Source organism: Crocodylus porosus, unplaced genomic scaffold (assembly GCF_001723895.1).
Source record: "Crocodylus porosus isolate Cpor-Errol unplaced genomic scaffold, CroPor_comp1, whole genome shotgun sequence".
Taxonomy (NCBI): Eukaryota; Metazoa; Chordata; order Crocodylia; family Crocodylidae; genus Crocodylus; species Crocodylus porosus.
This window is the reverse complement of record NW_017728886.1, coordinates 212,337,058-212,360,594: the sequence shown is the minus strand read 5'-3', so window position 1 is coordinate 212,360,594 and position 23,537 is coordinate 212,337,058. Positions and strand designations below refer to the sequence as shown.

Here is a 23,537-nt window from a genome sequence, read left to right as displayed (position 1 = left end):
GTTTAAGCACCTACATTGAACACCTTCAAGAGCAAATTGGATGCTTATCTTGCTGGGATCCTATGACCCCAGCTGACTTGCTGCCCTTTGGGTGGGGGGCTGGACTCGATGATCTTCCGAGGTCCCTTCCAGCCCAAATGTCTATGAAAGTCTATGAAATTTGAACAGGGTGCTTTTTACCCCTTTGTCCAAGTCACTGATGATGATGTTGTACAGGCGGGCCCGAAAACCGAGCCCTGCAGAACCCCACTGCCCACATCCCTCCAGGTTGAAAATGACACATCCACCACCACTCTCTGGGTGTGGCCCTCCAGCCAGTTGGTGACCCATTTGACTGTGTAGGTGTCAACACCACAGTCCCCCAGTTTTTTAATGAGAACGAGGTGAGAGACAGTGTCGAAGGACTTCCAAAAGTCCAGAAAGACTATGTCCACTGCTACCCCTCTGCACCTAAAGATTTGGTGACCTGGTCGTAGAAGGCCACCAGGTTGGTCTGACAGGACATGCCTCTAAAGAACCCGTGTTGGTTGCCCCTAAGCATGATCTCCCCTGCTGGCCCCTCATGGACATGAGCCAGAATAATTCTCTCAAAAACCTTATCCAGGATCAAGGTAAGACTAACTGGCCTATAGTTTCAAGAAACATTTGGACACTTATCTTGCTGGGATCCTTTGACCCTAGATGACTTACTGCCCCTTAGGCAGGGGGCTGGACGCAATGATCTTACAAGGTCCCTTCCAGGCCTAATGTCTATGAAATGTATTAAATCTATGGATCAGATGCCTAGGGAGTGGTACTTCTGCCTTAATGATTCCATATATGCGTTTCCTCCCTCCATCTATATATATTACAGCATGGCAGTAGTATATTACAAAAGACAAAGGGACTGATGATCAAGGTACAAGAGTAAAGGACTAGTCATTCCAAAATCCTGATGTTTTGTAAAATGTGTTTCCCAATTTCTTTCAGGTGCTGCTAGTATTATTCCTTCCCATTGCTATACTATCCTCTGTACTATCCACACTCTTCTTCATTCCCAGGGCCCTGTATACAATTACATCAGGGAATCTGGTTATAAAAATGATTCCAATTTGTCATGGAGATGGGAACTTAACAGAGTGGCACAATGAAAACAAGCCTAGTCTACACAGTGTACTAGAATATAGAGATAATATATGTAGGCTAGGTAGGGACTTCCTGACCGATCATATTTCTGCCTGAAAGCAGGGTAGATTTTCACCTTATAGACTAATTAGAATCGGAGATATATTGCCTGCCATCTGCAAGTCTTGAATCATTGCTGGCCCCTCTTTTCTTGGAGTAGCATATATGCAACCGATCATACACGAGGGTGTATTTTCATTAGGGTATTACCACGTCAGTGATGTCTTGGGATTCTGAATATTCTCAATGGTGCAAGAAGAGGCAATATAGCTGACCACAATCTACATGCAGGGATTGTAATGATGTGAGATTAGATAACAAGAGATGCATAGTTGAGCTACCTCCAAGGACAAGCCAAGTTGCTGTAGAAGTACTGTTTGTGATTCATTAAAGAGGCAGTCTCTGAGTCAGAATTGAACTTGTGCACTCAGCATGCTGCTGTAAGCGAGGTCTTTCAGAGGAGAAAGTGTTAAATCTGTAGAAAAGCCTTACAAATGGAGTTACTCAGCATTACTCCCTAAAAACAACTATATATGTATATACAAATGCTTGCACAGAACAACTTAGCATTCCATCCCAGATACAGTTTTGTTTCACTGGTGAACGAAATAATTCCTGTGCACACAGTTGTGTAACATGCTTTGGTAAATTGGGGGATTAAAGATTCTATAAATATAAATTGCAAAAACAAATAATTCCCTGCAACTACTAACTGCAAAGAAAAATAAACAGCCGAGTATATTTTGATAGTAATTTATTAACTTTGTAAATAACAGAGAAGGGAGGGGAGTATCTGATTCTAATGGTAAGCACCCATAATTTTCTTAGGAGAAAGTCCTCCAGGCACTCAGTTCTTCCAAGCCCTGTCTATGCCAGTTTTACCCACTGATGTTAGTGGGGATTACAGTGAGCAGGAAGGATCTCCTCTGAAAGAAGATCTTTTCAGAGAAAATATCCTAACACTTCCTAATGTTTCAACTCCATTGATGATAAATATGGGAGTTCTAGTACAAAGTCCTAATGGTTTTTGGCATTGTTCTCATGTCATAAGCAGATCCAGATTACCTGGTGGCAGAAATGTCATCAAATAACACATTAGTCCTTATGAACATTAGTGCTCTTGCCATGGCTACCACTTGTGCAGCAGCCTGGGCATAAACATGAGTGGAAAATTTAGACCGGGGTACTTGGGAGGGCCCTAGGGGGTACATCCAGGCAAGCAGGGATGGAGTGCTTCTGCCTCCCAGGAGCAGGGCTGGGGGTGGGTGAGGGCAGCTGCACCTCTCTGTGGGCCACACAGGTGCCGCCCAGCTGGCTGGACATGGGGCGGGGGCAGAAAGCTTCCTGCTGCTGCTCCTTTTTTTAGTAAGTGTACCCTGGCTTTATGTCCAGCTGCGTGCCACCCCCACATGCCGCTTTGCATCCAGCCACATGCCACCCCCTGCTCCCGGCTGCCAGGGGTATACTTACTAAAAAAAGTAGAAAGCCCCTGATTTAGACAAATATGCTACATAGACATAGCTAGTGGTTCAGATCCTATAAGCCAATAAAACACGTTCTGTATTTCTATTTGTAAACATAAATAGTGATGGTGTTTAAAATAGACTTGCCAGGCCCCTCCATGGCTCTATCAACAGAGTAAAGAAGTTCTTTATCATAAACAGCTCTAAAAATTAAATCAGCTCTTTTAATGGCATGTTCAACGGTGATAGAAGTAATACAGAGAGCACTGAGCTGATCCAGTGTCAGTTCATTTCCATTCAGGGAAAAAAACAAACAGTGCATGTCTAAAAACCTCTTCATTAGCATCATCATTAGGTAAGATGTGAACTACTTCCCTTTTAATGATAACAGGTCAAATTCTGAATTCCTTATTAACTCACTAACTTCAGAAAAAATGCCTAAAAACTCCACTGGGGGCTTTGCCTATGAGGAAACCAAGATTTGTTACTATTAAATTAGGATTTGAATTTCATACTATTTAGAAAGGAGAATATAATTGAAAAACAAAAGTCTTTTTCTAGGCAAACAACCTTTGCTTATGATTTTGTGCACTTACCATATCATTTGACTGATGGGGGATTCTGAATCTTCCAACTGATAGACTAACATCTCAAGACATTTTGTTTCATTGTAAAAATACATTGGCATAAGGGCTTGAGTTTGCTCACAAGTGCTTTTTCTAGCTAGTGAGAGAACTGGACTTCACTCCTTGATTTCCACAACACAAGGTAGAAATCCATATTCACTGAAAAATTAGATTACTAAAGAATGTACTTTAGATTTACACCAATACCAACAGAACTTTGCCTTAACTCATAGGCAAGAAAAATATGCAACGCCCTCAAAAAGCTTGTTCATTTCATGTGATCAAACAACCTCTTTATCATTCATTCTGAAATTATATTAACCATACAGGGTCTAATTCTGCAACTGTACTCACAAAGAATTTTAGTCCGTTGGCATATCTACACGAGGCGTGTACTGTGTAGTAGACTAATTAGCTCTGCAATAAATATCTTAGCGTCTACATGCGTGGTCCTATTAGGCTGAAGGAAACTACTATCCTGTTGCAGAGTTCTCATGCACAACAATGCACATGTAGATGCTAACCCAGCTCCCTGGGGCGTGAATGTACTTTAGTGCAGGGGCACATACTGTGCCAGGGTTTACTGCTTCACCTTTATATAGATGTGTAGATGGGTCCAGTGAATAGTCCAATCATCATCCTAATAGAACTAGTCACAGCTGAAAGTGTAGCTAGGGTGACCAAACATGGAAAAATCTAGCCCAAAGAAACTAAAATTTGATTGCCCAGTTACTGACAGTATTCCTACTCAACTTGGCATTAGCATAGTTTACTGCAACATGAAACTAGTAATAGTGCCATAGTGCTCATGTAGACCCCTGACTGGGAGCAAAATCTGCTCCCAGTCAGTCGTCTACTAGGAGGCAGGAGCTTGTTCCCTGCCCCTGGGAGCTGCCTGCTGCCAGGGCAGGATCCAACACTGGAGCCTGGGCAGGGACAATGTCCTTATTTCCCAGCCCCCACTCCACCCTCATGATTAGGGAGCCAGGTTCTGGGAGACCCTTATCTCCCAACACCGGCTCTGCAACTGTGAGGCTGGTGCTGGGAGACCTTTACCTCCCACCCCAAGCTCCATAACTGTGAAGCTCAGGCTGGGAGATAAGGGCTTCCTAGACCAGCCCTGTAGTCACAGAGCTTGGGCTGGGAGATAAGGAGCTCCCTGCACTGGTCACAGAGCTGGCACTGGGAGCTCCCTGATGGCAGGGGCAGAGGAGCCTCTTCCCTGCCCAGCTCCATGAGCATGGAGCTGGGGGGCAGGGAGGGGGGAAGAAGAACACTGGGGAGCTTGTTACCCACTCAGCTCTGTACTCACAGACCTGAGTGGGGGACAAGCCCCCCAGCCTGTTCCACTCTCCAGCTCCACACTCACAGAGCTGGGTGGGGAACAAGGTGCCTAGCTTCCAACGAGTATGCAGGGCAGGGTCTGGGAACTGTCCTGGTCAGGGACAGGTCCCAGCCTCATGCCCTATTTGGGTAGTCGAGGCATGATCTGCTGGTGGGGCAGTGGGGGATCTTGGAGTCATTATTGACTCCTAAATGAACATGGGCCAACAATGCAAGGTCACGGTTGGCAGGGCTAACCGGACCTTGTTGTGCATCCACAGGTGCATCTCAAGTAGGGCCAAGGAGGTGATCCTCCCCCTCTATGCAACACTGGTCAGGCCACAGATGGAGTATTGTGTCCAGTTCTGTGCACCCCACTTCAGGAGGGGTGTGGAGGAGGGTCACCCACATTATCCAGGAACAACAGGGCAGACCCTGCAATGAAAGACTGTGGGACCTGAACCTGTTCAACCTTCACAAGAGAAGGCTGAGGGGGGACCTGGTGACTGTCTATAAACTCACTAGGGGGGACCAGAAGGGTTTGGGAGAGACCTTGTTTCCCCTAGCGCCCCCTGGCATAACAAGGAATAACGGCCATAAATTGTTGGAGAGTAGGTTTAGATTAGACATCCATAAGAACTACTTCACAGTTAGGGCAGCTAGGATCTGGAACCAACTTCCTAGGGAAGTGGTGCTGGCTTCTACCCTGGGGGTCTTTAAGAGGAGGCTTGATGCCTACCTGACTGGAGTCATTTGAGCCCAGTTTTTCTCCCGCCCAGGCAGGGGGTCAGACTTGAAGATCTACAAGGTCCCTTCTGACCCTACTTCTGTGATTCTATGATTCTATTATAGCAGTGAACTAGCTGCCCCACTGGCAGATGGGGACAGGGGCTAGGACCTGTCCCTCCCCTGCAGCTCTTTCCAAGTCCCTCGCCCCTGATCAGTGTCCCAGGGCCAGGAGCTCCCTGCACCAGCAGCAGGCAGCACCCTTCAGGCCAGGAGAAAGCTGCCTGGGGGGAGTATGAAGCTCCCCACAATAGTAGCAGGGTCCCATTGTGGGACTTCAGGGAACGAAGTATAAATCTGCTCCCTAATCCCCGCATGTGTAAATGCATGCCCAAAAGTGCTTACTCCAGATTAGTTTACATCAGAGTAAATCTTGGACACAGTAAATACATCTGTAAATGTGCCTAGTGTGTAAAGTATACTTAAGAAAAAACTTCCACCACACACTTGTGGGGGAAGAAAAACAATTTGCATTGTAAAAGTTATGTATCATGATTTTAACGGAGTTTTGGATCCAGACATGAAAAGTATGAAGAAGAAAATAGTTTTGAAGTGTAAAACAAAATTCAAAGTAAACAAAGGTAGGAGGTGGGACAGGAAATTTCTTTAGATGTGACTTGATGAAGGTTAATGCGTTTCCAATTATGTATGTGCTTTCTTAGTTGATAAAATAGCAGCTCTCTTTGCTTCACTGTTCTGGCAGATCTGTTTCTTCAGCAGCCAAGTAAAGTTTGCTGTTCAGTGAGAGACACTAACTAGAGGCAGTGATAGCTTAGTTGGAAAAAAGAGAGGTTTAATAATGCAGGTTTTCTGTATTTCAGCACACTTAAAAGTCATTGTGGTTTGAAACCTGACTATTCTGTATTTTCCATCTACCCTTTCAATATAAAGGTTTCATTGGTGTAGAATTAAAATTAGTACTTCCAAAAGCATTATAACCACAAAGAGTCCGGCAGCATTTAAATACTTGAGAAGCCGTAACAGAACAAACAAATGACAAAGAAGACCGCACCACACTAGTGTCTCTGATATTTGCCATTCTGGCATGGACATTTGTGCTTTAATTAGACAATTATAATTCATAATTTAATTAATTAATAAGGAAAAGTCAATGGTATTGGAGTGTTGGAATGGATTGCCTTTTGTTACATTAGTTCACAGAAATAAGTACATATTCCATAGACACAAAGAACTTTGGCTTATATTAAAGGTTACAGGATTAAATCTAAACTCCTGCAGACAGTTCTATCTTGTTTACAAGCACTTTTTTCCAGTGGGCTGAAATATTACCAAATGGCAGCATGACTGTAAACAGAAAAGATACTTTTCCCAAGACATTTTTCTCAACGCTTTGGAAAAACCTTATTGGCTTGTTTCAGAATCTAAATATGAAAACTAAAAAAAAATTAACAGGATGTTTTTCTGAAATTCAAAACATATTTTAGACCTTCCTATGTATTTATATTGTTTATGTTACTTAAGCTGCTGCTTTATGGTAACACAATATTTATTGAGGTTTAAACAGTTATGGAATAGATTTGTACCTATTACAGTGATAACCTTTACAAGGCTGTTTTAATAATCAACTGGAATTTTGTTTTTATCATAAAACATATGGCTTATCACCCTAATTAGAGTCATATTTAAGAGTTTAATACAAGATACCACAAACAATGTTCAGAGGGTGGGGAGGAACCTGGGTTTTTCTCCTGCTTTGCTGAAACCTTCCTTTTACGTACCAGTGTTTGTAAATCTGGATTAAGAATGGATGGAAAATAGTTATGGATTAACTACATTCTGTAACTTGTATATTTAATCAGCCTCTCATGGAACTACAGATTTGAATCCACTGAAAGTCTTGCTTATCATAAAGCACAAAAGGAAAAAACCTGAACTTAATTCAGAAAGCTGAAACAAGTTTAAATATGCCAAACACTGGGAATGTAAATATTTACAAACTTTTGTTTTATTCTGGTAGCAAATGTTCATGTCATTTATTAAAACATGATGGTGAAACAAGTTATTATTCACATGCAACTTTTCCGCACCCTCCTCATGTACAGGAAGCATAGTTGGGACAATACAGTTAAGCAAGTCATATTTTAGTCTGCAGGCAAGAAATTTCTTAATAGCTTTTGCTTTAATTCTTTCAAGGATATGAAGCAATTGGTTAGGTTCATGGATATGGTATTTGTATTATGTCTTACAAACAGTACATTTCTGCTTTCTTTTGTCTAACCTTGATTCCATATACTGCAAAGCCTTTCCACAATCTGTAGCTGTAGTGTAACTAGAAGAGAAAGTGGGGAGCACTAGCTCCAGACCTCCTTTTTAAGGTGTGAGAAGAGGGGGTTGGAAGGAAGGAGCTATGAAAACATAGCAGTCATTGTACTACTGGCCTGGGTGCCTCTGCCAGCAGCTTGACTGCAGTGGCAGCTATATGCAGCACTGCCACTGAGGGTACAGAACTGCTCAGTTATGCCTGTGATCCGTAGCTTGTAATGCAGTTACCAGCCCTCATCTCTAGCACACAGGCAGGGTGCAAGAATACTTAAGCCAAGTCTATGTTCCCTCTATGCTATGACTGAGAGCACAGACATGGAACATGCTCTGTGTATTTACTCCTGCTCCATTGGCCAAATCCCCAGGATCCCCCTTAAGCTCTGCACCAATGGTTAAAGACTCTTTCTGTCTTGGCACATGTGCAGTCATATGAAGGTGTTTACATTTGCTCAGTATGTGCTAATGCCAGAAATAAGGCAGAGTGGGTAGGTGGAATGTACTTCACAGCTGTGGTCATGATGAAAGGAAGTGTGGACAAACTCTGAACTAGTCACTAAGGCTGCTGGCAGACATGGAAAAAAAATGGCACTTTACTTTTAGCTTGGCCCCACAACAAGCACAATGCATGCTCAGAAGAACTGTGTCAGTTTGACCTGACTCACCCAGAGTCTGTGAAGATCATGTGCTTCAGTAGGGCTTCAGCGGGGCTTTTTGAATTAGCTTTAGCTAAAACCACCAAAAAAGCTCCACTGAAGCATATGATCTATACAGACACTGGGAAGCCAGGTCAAACTGATGCAGTTCCTCTTCCGGTTAAAGCTCTGGCTTTATATTTTTCCCAACATCTGTCAGCACCCTGACTTTCTTTCCCATGATAGAGTCTTATTTTTCCTTTTCTTCTTCTCCTTGTGTCCTTGTCATAAACTATATGTTTTTCCAGAATCATTCTTCTGGTACACAACCCTGCACCTGGTGTAATGTGTATGCCTCTGTAATTACACATTTCACCTGAACAACCATTGTCCGAATTCTAGAATTCTGTATCCAATTAGTGAAAATTACTGTTTTAAACTAAACCTATTTCTTCTGTTTTGTCCCTCATTTTATGCTGTCCCTTTCAGTATGGTCTGACATCACTGACTGCACTCAGCATTAATTTCTAATAACACATATAATGGAGTTAGTCATAGAAGTAGATCAGGCAATCAAAGGTGCTATAGTAATTGCATGACTCGTAATGCATTTTTCCTTAAAAATATTAATGCAACTCTTCTCTCCTACCCCCTCATATTTCGTTATCCAGAAAGTGTATCTCAAATGTGAAATGTGGATCAGTTATCATTTTTATACCCAATATGCTAAATAGGTTTTGACCACAAACAGGTCAAACCAATTGTACAAGGTCGTGCAGTGAATCAGCTGTTTATCTCAGATCATAACCTAGGATGCTCCCAGCTTTCATTCTCTTTACCCCAAACAATCGGTCTACCTGAAAGGTGATTCAGATATTCTGCCTTGAAACTAAGAGAAAGTAGAACTTAAAAATGTGTTTTCTGAGATATTACTGGCTGCTGGAAGAAGCTATATGTTCCTAATTAAAAGCTTGGTAGTGAATACACTAACAGACAGTTGATGCCATTCATAAAGTTTTTAATTTTAGACAACAGGGAGCTTTTGGAGAATAGACTTGCATTGACTCAACCAGGTGGAAATCAGTAACTGACTAACTGGGAAATCAAATTACCAAAACTAATTGTTAAGGTAGTTAGCAATCTTTTTAACAGATAGGTCTTTATACTTATTAACTTTTTGGTCATTCAGAGAAGGTAATTAAAAGGCAACAAAACTATACAGTTGATAGTTATATGTATGCAAAGGATTCTGAACTAAAGTTATATTGTTTTAATTAAAGATACTAGAGCAACAAAGACACAGAAGAATCAAAATTTTCTGAGGATTAAATTAACATGATACAGAGTTTAATGAAGAAATAGACAACATGAAATAAAGGGAAAGAAGCAGTACTGCTGGTGACTGTGCAGGAAGAAATGTTATGATCAGAAAAGCCATGAGAACCAAGTGCAGTGATTGTGTATGTAGCCCAGATAACAGATATATACTCCCCTTCTCCAACTGAAGGGAATTGCTAGCTGGCAGGTGTGCTCTGGGGGAACTGCAGACCGCTCAGTTTCCCTCTGTCCCTATAGAACCAGGCCAGGACAGTCAGGGGACTTAAGTTAATGTAAATAAATTTGTATATAGTTATCACAAGGAAAAGAAACACGGATATAAACATATGTAGTATATTAGATATCTAAACAAATTACAAACAATACCCTCTGAGTAAATGCCATAAAACCTTATACCAGCGCTCCAGATACAGGTATCTGATCTGAAACAGATAAACCCCAAAATAAACATAGATAGCTAACAGATAAATTATAGATAAGTATGGGTGAACAATAAATAAGTCACAGCTAAATACAAATAAACAACAGGTGAAATAATAGCAACAGGGGGTCCCAGCAGAGCCCTAGGACTCTACTCATCTACTAATTAATAAACATGACAGTTCACAAAATATAAGGCATGACATCATACCACTTATGGTGCAAGAACCCCAGAGATAAACTTAATTCCAAGAAGAAACCCCAATGCCCTTGTGCTTTTCCCAAGCCCTACAAGGAAGCTGGTAACTTTAGGGGGGCCCTCCCAATGGGACCTCCACTTTCAGAAGTGCTTAACTAGCCAGGGGGGGCTCCCCCTCCCCTGTGAGAATCCTCTTTGCCCTGAAACTCACAGCTCACAGGCCTGGAGGGTGACCCTTGTCCTCTGCGTCAAGCTGCTCTCTTGCCTGCAGTGTGCTTCGTGGGGGGGTGATCGCTGTCCCCTGGAACAGGGCTCCTCTATGCAGGGCATCTGGGGCCTCTGGCTCGGCCCTGTCTACTGGCTCAGTAGCTCAAGCACTGTCTGGCTTCCTGGACTCAACATTTTGCTATGGGTTGGAGGCTTGGGCTGCCTCATGCAGCTCCAGGCTGGGTCTACTCCCGGACCCTCCATGCAGCGCCTCCTGCACTGAGCTCCAGCCTTGTTCTTGGGGTTGGGGACCTGAGCCGCCCAAGTGCTCCAAAGGTCCTACTCTGTGCATTGGCCTGTGCACCGTGTCTCTGGCTGCACACCAGAGTTGCAGACCCAAGCTGCCTCATGCAGCTCCCAGGGTCTGGACACAGTGCAGCACACTGAAAGCCTTGCTGCTGGAGCCATCCGCCATTCCCCACTGATGGAAGTCTTCATGTGCGCTTCTGGGCTACTACTTGACCCTGCTGAGCAGCTCTCCTCAGCTCTTCTAAGCCCCATCCTTCTCTCTTCTCTGTCCCGGGTGCGTTTTCCTTGTGCTGGGCACGCAGCTCCTTTTATATGCTCCAGGGCTCCGGCCCTGAAGTCTTCTGGACCTGAGTGTTGCAGTCTTTAATCAGGTCCGGGGTGGGGGTGGGGGAACTCCTCTCCCCCTCCCCTCAGGAAAGGGGCATGACTTAACTCCTCTTGCTGCCTCCTGATTGGTGGATAGGCTCCACCAATTAAAACATCAAGATTTCAAGCCTGGGACTCAACCCAAGCTCCAAAAGGCAAGCCTGCTACATGTACAAAGTTTCACTTTGTATTTCTTTTCTAAATGATCTTGAAGGCTCTGAACTGTGGTTAAGGTTTGTTTGAAAATAAAAAGCTTTTCAAGAGTCACAAAGCTCAGCTAAATGGTGTTTCAAACTTTTTGCGGACTTGTTAGAGACCTAAAACTTGAGACAAATGCAGAAAAATCTCCCTTGGGCTTGGCTTCTATGCTTACAGAAGTATTGTACCAGTTTACATTCAGGCTAACAATAAAAACAGTGTTTGAAAATGAAGGATAATAAAAAGTGGTTGCCACACAGTGATAACTATGGCTAGAGACCTGCAAGGCAGTTACAAGAAGGCAATCATGACATGTGAGCTAATTTTACATAAATACTTGGCCCGAAGCTTCAAATGCATAAACATTATCTATTTAGGTGTAGATTAGGAACTCTTGTCTAGATATAATACAAAGGTGGCTTTCAGATATAATATTTTATAAACACCCAGCATATTCAATACCATTCAGAGCATAATTTTAGGAAATGAGCCAAGAATAAGACTTAATTTGAGACACAATAACTTAGTTTTAGGAATTTCTACTGACAATATCTTTACCAATAGAGGAAGCATTTTGCTTTAAAAAATTAGTGCCTTTGCCAGGAGCCTGATAAACAGATGAGGGAATTGAAGCCTTCTCTCTGTAGAAGACCTACCAGAAAGGCAAGCAGTAAGGTGCAAGCCGTGAAACTATCCCAACACTGGTCTTTGCTCTTGACTAGCAAAGGTAGTCTAAGAACACTAGCTTTAGCTTCTCAGCTAAGACTTATAAGTGAAGTGCCAGGTAGTATTCATTACATTACCAAGTTTTGTGACAGGAATAAGAAAAAAAGTGACATGATGAGGGCTGTCTCTTACATTCCAGCATTCAGAGTTCTCTGTGGCATTACAATGGAGACATTACACAGTGCAAAGTGAAGTGTATCACTATTAGTGATGCTCTCCACTGGGTCTGAAAGAGAGGGAGGGCCATAAATGGGGCTTTTTCCCTGAAGAATGTCAGTTGGAGAATGGGCAAGGAGCCTTCCCCTCAAAAGACAGCTGCAGTGAGGGGTACAAATCCTTCTTTCTAACATTCTTCCATGCACAGATCTTCCAAAGGTTCTTTGAGTGTATCTGCTGCAGTCACAGAAAAGAAGGGGGGGGGAGGGGGGAGACCTCCCCACTGGCCTAAGATTCTTCTCTCACATTCTACATATGTGCAAAGTTAATAGACATAGTACCAGTAGTTGTTGCTCTATATATATACTTCAGCAATAGATACACTTATACAGACAAAGTGTCTGCCTATGTCCTTAGACCAACACGGCTACAACCTACACTCCTATATTTATACACACGCTTCTTGGGCTTTGTAGAATAAATAAAATTATTAGTTGTATATTGAAAATCTAGATCATCAAATCAGTTCTTAGCACCCATCATAAAATAGCTGGAGAAAATAGAGGCATGGAAGATTCATTTAAAGGTTCATGAAACATCTTACCTTATGCTCCTGAAATTTACTTTAGTTGGCATGTATATACAGCAGAGCAAAACAATAGTTAGTGACCTGAAGGGGATAAATTCCACATTTCATTATCGATTCTGTCTATACAGTCTACTAGAAAATGCCAATGTAATTTTTTTGATTTAGGGGAAGATGACTGTTTATATCTGGGAAAAGGGAAGATAGATTACAGAACATATACTTTGTTAAACTGGAGAGGCTGAAATATTTCCCACTTGCCCATTTTCTTGATTAAGGTTAACAGAGGCCAATGTGCTCATGTACAAAGTAAATCTATGTAGAACAGATCCAAGCCACGTAGGAAAACTGCAAAATTCATAGTTTTGCTTGCTTTCTGGTTTCCATTAGAAATATTTAATGACATTTTGTCCTTTCATTTGAAATTTCTTTCCAACACCATAGAAGAGTGACACCAGGTACTAGAGCAGGTGAACCAAAGCGTAAAAGTCTGAGTGTGCTAGATTTTACTAATACCTGGCATTCCAAGCGAGTAGTGTAAATAGGGTGAGGTAAACAGGACACCATTCCCGGGCACTGACTATTGAAGGGGCAGCAGAATCTTGGCCCCTGGGACTCTTTGCCCTGTGGCAGGAACAGTACTGCAGTGCCCAGCAAGAGAAGCCAGGCAGTTTCAGCCCCGCCTGCAGCAGCAGGATGACCACCTGCTCCTAATTACGTGGGACAGTTCCAGAATATAAACATCAAGTCCTGGTCCCTGGCCGAATGACTCTGGGACAGCATTTGTTCCAGATTCTCCTGGACACACTCAACTATCATCCCATTAACATGACAGGGATCTAAGTTTTCCACTTGTCACTGAAAATCGAGATTTTTTTCCTATGAAGGAGAAAAATGCAGAAAACGGCATGTTTCCCCTTGTAGACTAGCAGAATTCCAGACTGTAAGGGGCTGTTTGGGGTTGGAGGGAGCAGGACACAGGGGGTGCCACGTGCATGTGTGCACGTGTATACATGCATATGGCCAACAATATAGCTGGGAAGCAGTGGAGAGTAGGTCCCCTAGCTACCTGCAGTTAAGTCTATGGGAGGGAGGCAGATTGAGGGCCCCATGGTGAGGAAGGGAGTGAGACAAGGTTGATGGCTGGGGGCACTACCCAACCAGGATGGTGCTTGGGGCCTGGGCAGGAATGTGTGACTGGGGGAGTGGGACAGAGCCATGAGTCTGGGTGTGGCAGGGGTGCTGGCTCCCTGCTGCTACAGGCACTCCTAGAGAGGGTGGAATGAGGGGGCACATGCCTCCCCCCCCAGATTTGTGCATGGAGTGGGCTGCCTGCTGTGGACTTGGGAATCTTCACCCTACTGTCCTCCTCCTGGGGCCTTCACATCCCAGCAGGTGGGACCCAGAGCAGGAGAGCGGAGTGGGGCAGGGAGGCTTGGTGCTGCTGCCACCTCTGGGAGCCCCACACCAGCCATGCCACCATGGTGAGTCACCCCTTGCCCACCCAGCAGCAACGGAGAGCACAACTTTGTGCTGCTGCTGAGCCTCTCCACCCTTCTGCTCCGGGTCCTGCCCACTGCGCGGTGGAGGCCCCTGGGAGAGGGCAACAGGATGGTGAACCTCCAGCCCTGCAGTGGGCACCCTGCCCTCCATGGGCTGTGCTCCAGCTGTGCCATCCACAGGAGAGAAGGGCAGGCATGTGTTCCATCTTTGCTTTTGGAAAAGGTGGTCATCCTATCCAGCAATGTACCTGGGGAAGTTGGGGTTGAGTGGGCCTACCAGAATCCCACCCCCTTCAGGGAGTGTTTGCCACTGCAGGTATAGCTCAGCAGCATACTGCAGGGCTGGAAGAGTGAATGGGGCCACCAGGGCCAGCTTCCCAGGAGTCCACACCACAGGGCTTCTCCTGCCCAAGACAACACTGCTATATCAGTGACAGCAGTGAGAGCTGCCGTCACAGTGTAGAGCTGAGGCAGGTGAGACTTCACTGCCCCTCCCTTCCTCCTCCTACCCCATCTGCACTGGTTAACCTCCTTTCTCTGCCCCAGGTACTCAAAGAGCTTACTACACTTCTGTTCTAAGCTATCCTTCCATCCCCATCTTTCCAAGTTTACTACTACTTCTTATGTCTTGCATCCATAACTGCTTCTCAAGCAAATCCCAGGACGTCATCCTCCTGTTGTACTCAGCTTTGGTGAGGCCATAGCTGGAGTACTGTGTCCATTTTTGGGCTCCACAATTCAAAAAGGATGTGGAGAAGCTTGAGAGGGTGCAGAGGAGGGCCACACACCTAATCAGAGGTCAGGAAAACAGACCTTCTGATGAGAGACTGAGAGCCATGGGACTCTTCAGCCTGCAAAAGCGCAGGCTCAGGGGTGATCTGGTGGCCACCTATAAGTTTATCAGGGGTGCTCATCATCTTTCCATAACCAACTCTGCTATAAACTACACAGTCCCCTAAGCTTGTCTTTACATGAGACTTCAAAAAGCAGCAAGTTTTCTCCCTACTCCAAAAAAAAAGGAAACCAGAAGATGAATGTCCCATCAGCAACAGTAAACATAGTTTGGCAAAACAAGCTGTCCTCCTCTCTTGCAATAGCATTTCTTCAGGTTCACAAGACAAATTAAAGCATAGAGATAAAATAATACAATTGCTGGAGAGCATGATTATTATTGCTGTTTGGTTATACATGCGTGAACTGAAGTTTTGTTCCCATCAGGACATAGAGGCTGATTGATATATAGTTGGACAAGTAAATAGTTAGAGGAAGAGTGGATCAGTAGATTACCAGTTGCCAGAATCAGTGACGGATGGAGAGAACATGTTTTTTCTTATCTTGCAATGGAATGGAGAAGGGAGAAAGGAGAAAAAAAAATTTAAAAAAGCACCCCGTTTCTTTTCTGGAACAAGAAGAATGAAGCCTAATGCTTCCTTTCTGTCCATCCATTCCTCCAAGAGAAAAAAGAAAGTACTTCTTGTGGCGGGCCAGTATGGGGTGCTCTGGCAACAAGCTGCCCACCTCACTGTACCTGACCAAAACCAAGCTGCAGATGCCTCCCCAGGGGTGCCAACTTCCAGTCAACCCCCTTGTGGGAGTACACCCACAAGCCTGGGGTAACCATTGCCACCACCCAAGCTCCGGTCTCTGATAGGACTCAATGCCACCGGGTGTACACAGACCCTGTAGACCTTAGGGTTGCTTAGCCCCAACAGGATATATCTGAGTGCTTCTTGTAGCCTGATACATAAAAAGTAGCCTCCCTTAGTCAGTTAAGCAAAGGAGAAAAGGCTTGCCCAATCCCTTTTAAGCATCTACCACAAAGCTTGCTATTACAGGTAGCTATGCTGATTACATAGGGAGAGCATGAGGAAGGAATATAATACAGTAGAATAGAGAAAGGAACGACCTTGAGCAAAACAGTATAAGGGGCTCGTTGTCCCTTTTAGTATGTGTCTAAAACACTTAGATCTAAGTTACTGGCTACAGTTCAGATAAGTTACTCACAGCAATGTCCAGAGGATTCTGGAGATGCATAGCTTGATCCAGTGACCTGAAGATGTCCATCCCACCCACCCCAACATGGAGGGACCCTCTTAAATAGCCCTAATACCTCATCATCTGGACCCAGTCAGGAACAGGTATTATTTGATGCCAACAAATCAATTTGAAAAATATCTGTGTTACCTATTGGAGTGACATTGGCTTAAGTTCAGCCCCCATATCATGTGGTCAGAACTCAGAACAATGGAGATGCTAGTTCCACCCCCTCCTACCTGAGCCAGGTCACATAGGCAGCAAGTTGGCTGCCTAGCCAACCAGGTTAACAGACATGTGAAAAGACAAAAAGATTAAAAGAAAAAAAGCAGAGCCACAGGTCTTAGAAGTTTTTATCACACTCCTAAAGTGACCAGCTTCCCACAAGTCCACGGAGAACTCTTCAGATGAATGTGCCAGGGGTAAAGACTTAGCTCAAGAACTTTTTACCTATCCATCCTAAATGTCCCTATGTCTTATTTCCCTTCCCTGAAGAGACTCATGTTTCTTAGGAAGATCCACTAGACTAGGGCTGTCCAACTTCTAAGCCAGTGTGCTCAGAGTTGTGGTCCCATGGGCCAGATGAATGATGCAAGTCCAGTCCATGGGCCAGATTAGGTCTCATGCCTCTCCCACCTGGTTGGGATTGGGCTCCAAGGACCCCTTGCCATTACTACCTCCCCATGTCACCTTGCATACCCAATCTAGTATGCAAGGTGGTCCCCACATATCCATGGGGAGGTCTGCAGGTTGGATGACACAGCCAGAGGCTGGATTTGGTTGAACACCCCTGTTCTAAGCAGCCAGGAGCTGTACCCACAGGCCACACTAGGGCAAGCAACCAGCCCCCTGAGCACCATAACCCACTTCTGCACTACAAAGGGGACCCCCACAACAGCTGCACCTATACCTCTTTGTGGCTGGGACAGGAAACAGAAACCAACAGAGGTTCTCAGAGACTCTAGCTGCTGTTGCAGCTGGAGCAATGTTGGGAGGGGTAAGATCCCAGGGACCATAACTTAACCTGCATGAGGCCCATGGGCTACCAACTGGACAGCCCTGAACTAAGCCATACTCCTACCTAGCCCATTTCAGAAGTCCATATCTATCCAGGGTCCTCTATGATACTCAACACTACACTCTCAGAGAACCTATTTGCAGAGAAACCCCCCTGTCCTGCCCGCCCATATGAGTTCTGCTCATAAAGTTTACAGATCAACTGTTCCAGTAGAGTGTATTTGTTGATACAAGATGTGATAATGCAGGGCAAAGTACTTCTGCAGGAAAATGAATCCAGACCCATAAAGGGTGTAATATGGTGACACAGCAACCCTGTTACTGTAATGCCTGAGAATAACCCTGCAGGGTCAGGAGCGGGGCAAGCATGGCAAGAATGCCAGTGCGGCTGACGAGCAAGCCAACACCGGCAGCCAATTACTTTAGTTTTAGTGAGAACACACACAGGGAGGATAAAAGGTGGCTGCTTAGAACAAGAGATTGCCCGAGGGGGCACTAATAGGATGAGAGCCCCAATGAGACTGGTGAACAGAAGACCTCGAGTGGATCTCAGCCTAGTGAGCAGAACCATAGCTGATCCCACCACCAATGAAGGTGAGGAAGATTTTTCTACTTACCTGAACAGTATAGTTGCTGGGACACTGCTGGGAGAACCAGAGCAGGAATAACTAAAGGAAGAGAGAGCTGGGGTCAGAGCCGGGCTCAGAGAGCAAGGGAAAAGCAGTGGTTTGCCTTTTAAAGCAACAGACTCTTATTTCTGCTAATGGGCTTGAAGAAATTATTTAATAAACAAAATCCTGCTGACTGGCTAGAATTTAATTACATACATTGTATATTTCGTTAAAGAGGTATTAATTCTTCTTTCTATCATCTTAAAGTCATGGCAGGAAAGTCCCCCACACAAGACAGAGAGTCCAACATCCCGAACCCTACAAAGGGCTTTGAAGATAATGGTTGAAATGTGGGCTCCTCATTTAATATCAGGTCTTATTCAAAGAGGTGTGTGGAACGTTAGAGTGAGGCACACATGGAAACCTTGCCCAGCAAAAAACCTGTTGTGCTCTGGAATGATGGGAGATTTTTCAGAAGTGGATGGTTTCACATGTAGAAACTAAACATTACTACAAATAAGCCCAGGGCCCACAAAGACATGAATAATTGCGACCAATGTTAAATCCAAATGGACAGCGCACAATCTTATTGTTAGCTGTAAACATAAAAATAGTACAGTTGGCAGCTTTTAGATGGTTGGAAAGAAATGGACAAAAACTCTGCATATTAATAATCTGATGTTATACAAATACCTACGTGCATTTCCCTCTTACTAGTGACCTGGGAATTGGTTTATTTTTCCCAATAGTGACATTTTAATTAAGTTTTTGGTTTTGAATTATGCACTGCAATGCACTAAAGTCTCCAGTAGCCACCACTGCAGCAGCACGGATAGCTGTTTGACCTGAACTAGCTAAACAATTAGCAAAAAGTACTTTGATAGCAGTTTTATTTAAATTAAATGCTTGAATATTTGTTCTAAAATAGGATTGTTAAAAATTAGGGTTTAAACTAGATTTACCAGTGTGTGATTGCAGATGGAATTTCCTCATGCAGAGTGTTTTAGGAATGGGTCAAAGAAGAGAAATGGTTCAACACAACATTCCTTCCACCCTCAATAGTTTGTCAATGGCATGCCAAGATTCTGGCAATGAATAGTTGGGGAGTGATAGGCTAGAGGTGGGAGGAATGTACCTAACCTTTACTCCCCCTCATACTCTATAGAAAATCAGGAAGAACAGTTAACATATCCTCCATGCTCAAATAAGCCAGGGAGTGGGGGGGGGGGGAGAAAGAGGTCAGACAGACAAACTGTCAGGTTATGTCTACATTGCTGCCATCCTATGCAATTTGCAGACATATTCAAGTAGCTTTAAACTAGTTTGATAGGTACAGCTGGCTGTGCAGCTGTGGCAGGATGAAGCTCAAATAAGTTCTGAAGTCTCTACTCAGCTCTGGGCTCCTTTAATTATCATCCTACCAGTGTTTGCGCAGCTAAAGGCAACTTGGGTATGTCTACACAAAATGCAACCACTGTGGATGACACATATCCTTAGAGGAAGAGTTGTGGGGGTTGGGGGAAATGTACCTATGAACAAGTACTTAATCACAGTCTCAATGTGGATGATCCTCTGTTCTCTCTAGATTCCAAGGGATTTGCAGGATTTGACAGCTTGTTCTTCTGTTTCTTTCAAAAGGTATAAAGAGACCATCCTTGATCTACCAAATGGAAGAATGCAGAGGAAGGTCTCCAAGAGGAACTCATAGAATTCCCTAGTTTCTATACCCATGGGAATAATCAACACACTCTACAAGCTTTTCTTGAGGTTGTGAGACAGAATGTTCTCTTAAATGCATCAAGGCACAACTTTATTGTAATTATATCCTTGACAAGGTGTTGTGTTATAGACAAGCCTACTTTCAAAAAAGTAGGAAGAGGGCTTTATGAAGAGAGGGGAACTAAGTGGGAAAGCAAAAAGGGTGAAATGGAGGGGGAAAAAAGAAAAAGAGGATATGCTTTCTTATTTGAGGGGCTTTAATTTGTTTATGCCCCCTGTACATGAATGGAGCTACTAATCAAGCCACTTAAGAATTAAGTTATTGGCTCACATTTTTTCCACTGCTCATCATTTTTTCCTCTCCCATAGGAACCACTCTTCAAAGAACGATTCTCTGAAGTGAGCCAAGGATCAAGAGACTTAGCTCTGTAGCTCTGTGAGCTAGGAATCTAAATTTGCAGAGTAGAAGAACATAGGAAACCTTCACTTATAAGTCTATATACCAGCTCTCAGCTCAAGTTTACAGTAAGATAAGAATGCTGACCCTCTGCTGGTACTAAGATAAAAGGAACTGATTTAATGCCTGGCAGATAAACAGGATATGGGTTTACTTCAGAACATTTGTATTGCTCATAGTATCTAGTCTCCCTAAATCTCTCACACTGGTGGCTAAGTAGATAGAGATACCATCTCAGTTCATAAATTGACTCTAGATGTAAGCTGGATCATAACAATCTGAAGTACATTCCTGTATATGTTGCGCTAGGTATAAAGAATTCAGATATTAAGGCTATTCTTTTCTTTTAGCTGAAATAATGGAGAATGATGATATTAAGAGAAGTCTCTGAGAAGTGCTACAAAGATTGATTGAATGTATTTTTCAATATTTTTAAAGACCAAAATAATATTGTAAAATCTATCTTTAAAGTCATGTTGCTTTTTTGGAGTACATAAAAAACTGAACGTTAAGAAGTATACAGTGCTTATTATTTACAGTGTGTTCAGTTCATTAAGACACAACTGTCCAATAATTTTTGGACTGGCATGCCTCCAAGCAGCCAAATTAGTGGACAGCAATCCTCAAAAGGTTTGGAACAGCTATGGCAGAAACATATGGATAATGAATCTTTCACTGTCTTCTTTCACTTTCATTCTTTGCCCTCTCTCTCACCTCAGCCAGATCTTCCCATAACCTTCACTATTTCTCATTCCACCTAATCTCTTCCATCTCTATATGCCAACCACCCCTTCCCACTCTCTGTTCCACTTTGTATTTCTCCCTATCCTCCACTCCCTCCCCTCAGTACTCCACCTTTGGAGATGCTCCATCAGGTGGCAGCAGTGGATGATATTCAAAGAATAAAGAACATGGTTCTGATCTTGCGATTAGATTTGCCAACACAGACCTCTACAAGGTCTCCCATGACTTTGATGAAGCCCCTAACAGGTGCAGTGGGCTCCCTTAGCATATCCAATTGCAGGATTGGGGCCTTAGTTGTGTTTAAATACAAAAACCAAACCCTTGAGTAGATAATTTCAAAGTGTAGCATGCTTGAAATAATCTTAAATTATAGCTCCAATTTCATCAGTTCAGCAGATTCTCAGGGAATAGCTCCATAAAACAAAGATTAAAAAACCCCAAACAACACTGTCTCATGCCTCTTATTGTGGAGAGAGGCTGAACAAAGCTCTGGACAACCAGTATGAACTATTTCAAACCTGCTTCAATTAAATCAGTGTTCACTCCCATTTGTTCATCCCTGTCACCTATCACCTATGGGTGTACTTCAAAATGTAAGATACATTCATCTTTTTGACACAAATCCACCTTATTCTCAGCTGAAGGAAGAAAATGTTATATTCTAATTATAAAAGATGCTTTTGCAAGTCAGCAATTCAATGTGTGAGTTTTGCTTCTTCTAATTTGCTTTTAGTTTATTTATTTAATCTGATAGCTGTAAGCAGGCTATCAGTATTCTGAATCAGAGTGGAACAATGTCTCTATAAAAGTAGATATTCCTTTAAGTAAACCACACACTTGTAGCCCTTCACTCATTACGTGGGTCCATACTTAAAACTCCATCCTCATTACAAGCCTCTCTTCCCACATTGTCACAAATACAGTGTTTTGGCTCTTAGTTGCAATAAAACCTATTAATAAAGCTAGACATTTGTCAGGCAAATTTTCAGAAATGCCTCAGGATTTGATTATAGTGAAAAAGGTTAAAATATTTTTATATACTTGCAAGATACAGTTACAGTATTGCCAATACTATGCAGTCACAAATTATGAATTTGCAGAAAATTGTGAATTTTAAATAATACACACTTTTCCTGCCCATTGGCTTTTGACTCTGTGGGCCATGCTTGTTTTGCTCTTCAAGACTCCCTCAGCAACTATGAGGAACACTTATAAAACTTAATTTATAAGTGAGGTCTGAGATTCTCATGTAACCTTTAGACACCAACATTCAGAGCTTTCAAGAAAGATGCAGTATATCTGAATCACAAACGCTGGCAGCACCATAAATACTTATAGGCCCAATAACACTTTTTTCCTTTTTAAAATGACAATAACTAAAGCAATTCAGATGCTGTTAATACCACATTATTTTATTAGCCATGCTCCCCATGGTTTGAGAGCATCATGCAATAATGAATGGCTCTGAATGCTGTAGTTGCAATATTGGTCCATTTTGACAGAGGCTTTTCAGAAACCAACCCACCTTCTTCCAACTGCCTCACTTGCCCATTTTGCAGAACCAAGTACCTACAATTCTTATGCCAAAGAGCAACTATTCTTTTCTGTGAGTTGGTATCACCATCTGATGAAGTAAGTCCGATACTATGCACCTCTGATTTAGTTAGTCTATAAGGTGAAATTCTACCCCGCCTTCTGCCTGGTATTGCCAGTCAGTCTTCATCCCTCATGCTACACAAGGAACATGCAACTGCCATACAAGCAGAGCCAACATGACAACACAGAAGAGATAAACTAAAAAAACAACAAGCAGTTGGGTTTCCACCAGCATTCTCTCTGCTAGAAAGCCTAAAAGTCGTATAAAAAATTTGCAATATAATTTGTAATTGTTTGGTGAACTTTTTTAAAGGCAACTCTTGACTGGTACATCCAAGGGAAAGCTTTAGGAAAGCCATGAAAAGTTTTAGGAAAGGGATCAACTATTATGAAAATGTTTCACTGTAACCAAATCACTAGTGATGGCCTAGTTTGGATGAACAGGTTCAAAGCTCCTATTTCAATAAATACCTAAAAAGAATAATGAGTTGTTCAAATACCCTGAGCTTTTAGTTACCTGCAAAATCCTGTGAGCATGACCATGAAAATTTTGGGGAAATAAAGACATTAGAAACAACTTCAGCTTTCATTTAAATAGCATCACTTTTCTAGGCAACACAGTTCCACAGACACTGAGGCCAGGATTCAACAAGGACTAGACATTGATAAAGCTAATAAAAATTTCATCCACAGACAAACTCACTGTGATAAAAATGTTTAAGGAATAACAGTCTTTATAATTTATAGTGAAAGCTAACTACTATTTCTGGGTTCTATGAGGCGACTTCCCCCATAGACATAGTCAAAAAACTGCACGTAGAACTATGTTCCTATCATAGCCTGGATGAACGATTGCCTTCGTTTGGTACAGTGATTGGTTTCCACATCACAGAAACTTTGGGAAAGACCACGAATAACTTTTAATTTAAGCATGGTAAGAGGAACAGGGACAATGGAATGGGTTGTTACATCCCACTGCACTGGAACAGGGAAAAATGCAACCACCAACATAAGTTCAGATGATGAAACTAGAAAAATATTAGTAGCCAAAATATGTATTTTAGGGTAATAATCT

The 23,537-nt window shown here is 42.9% G+C and overlaps 1 protein-coding gene across 2 annotated transcripts in view; it reads right to left on the bottom strand.

Annotated features, from left to right (window-relative positions):
* Positions 1-23,537, bottom strand: part of SULF1 (sulfatase 1) — a 170,511-nt gene that overhangs the window by 141,455 nt on the left and 5,519 nt on the right. The gene's annotated exons all lie outside the window — the stretch shown is intronic.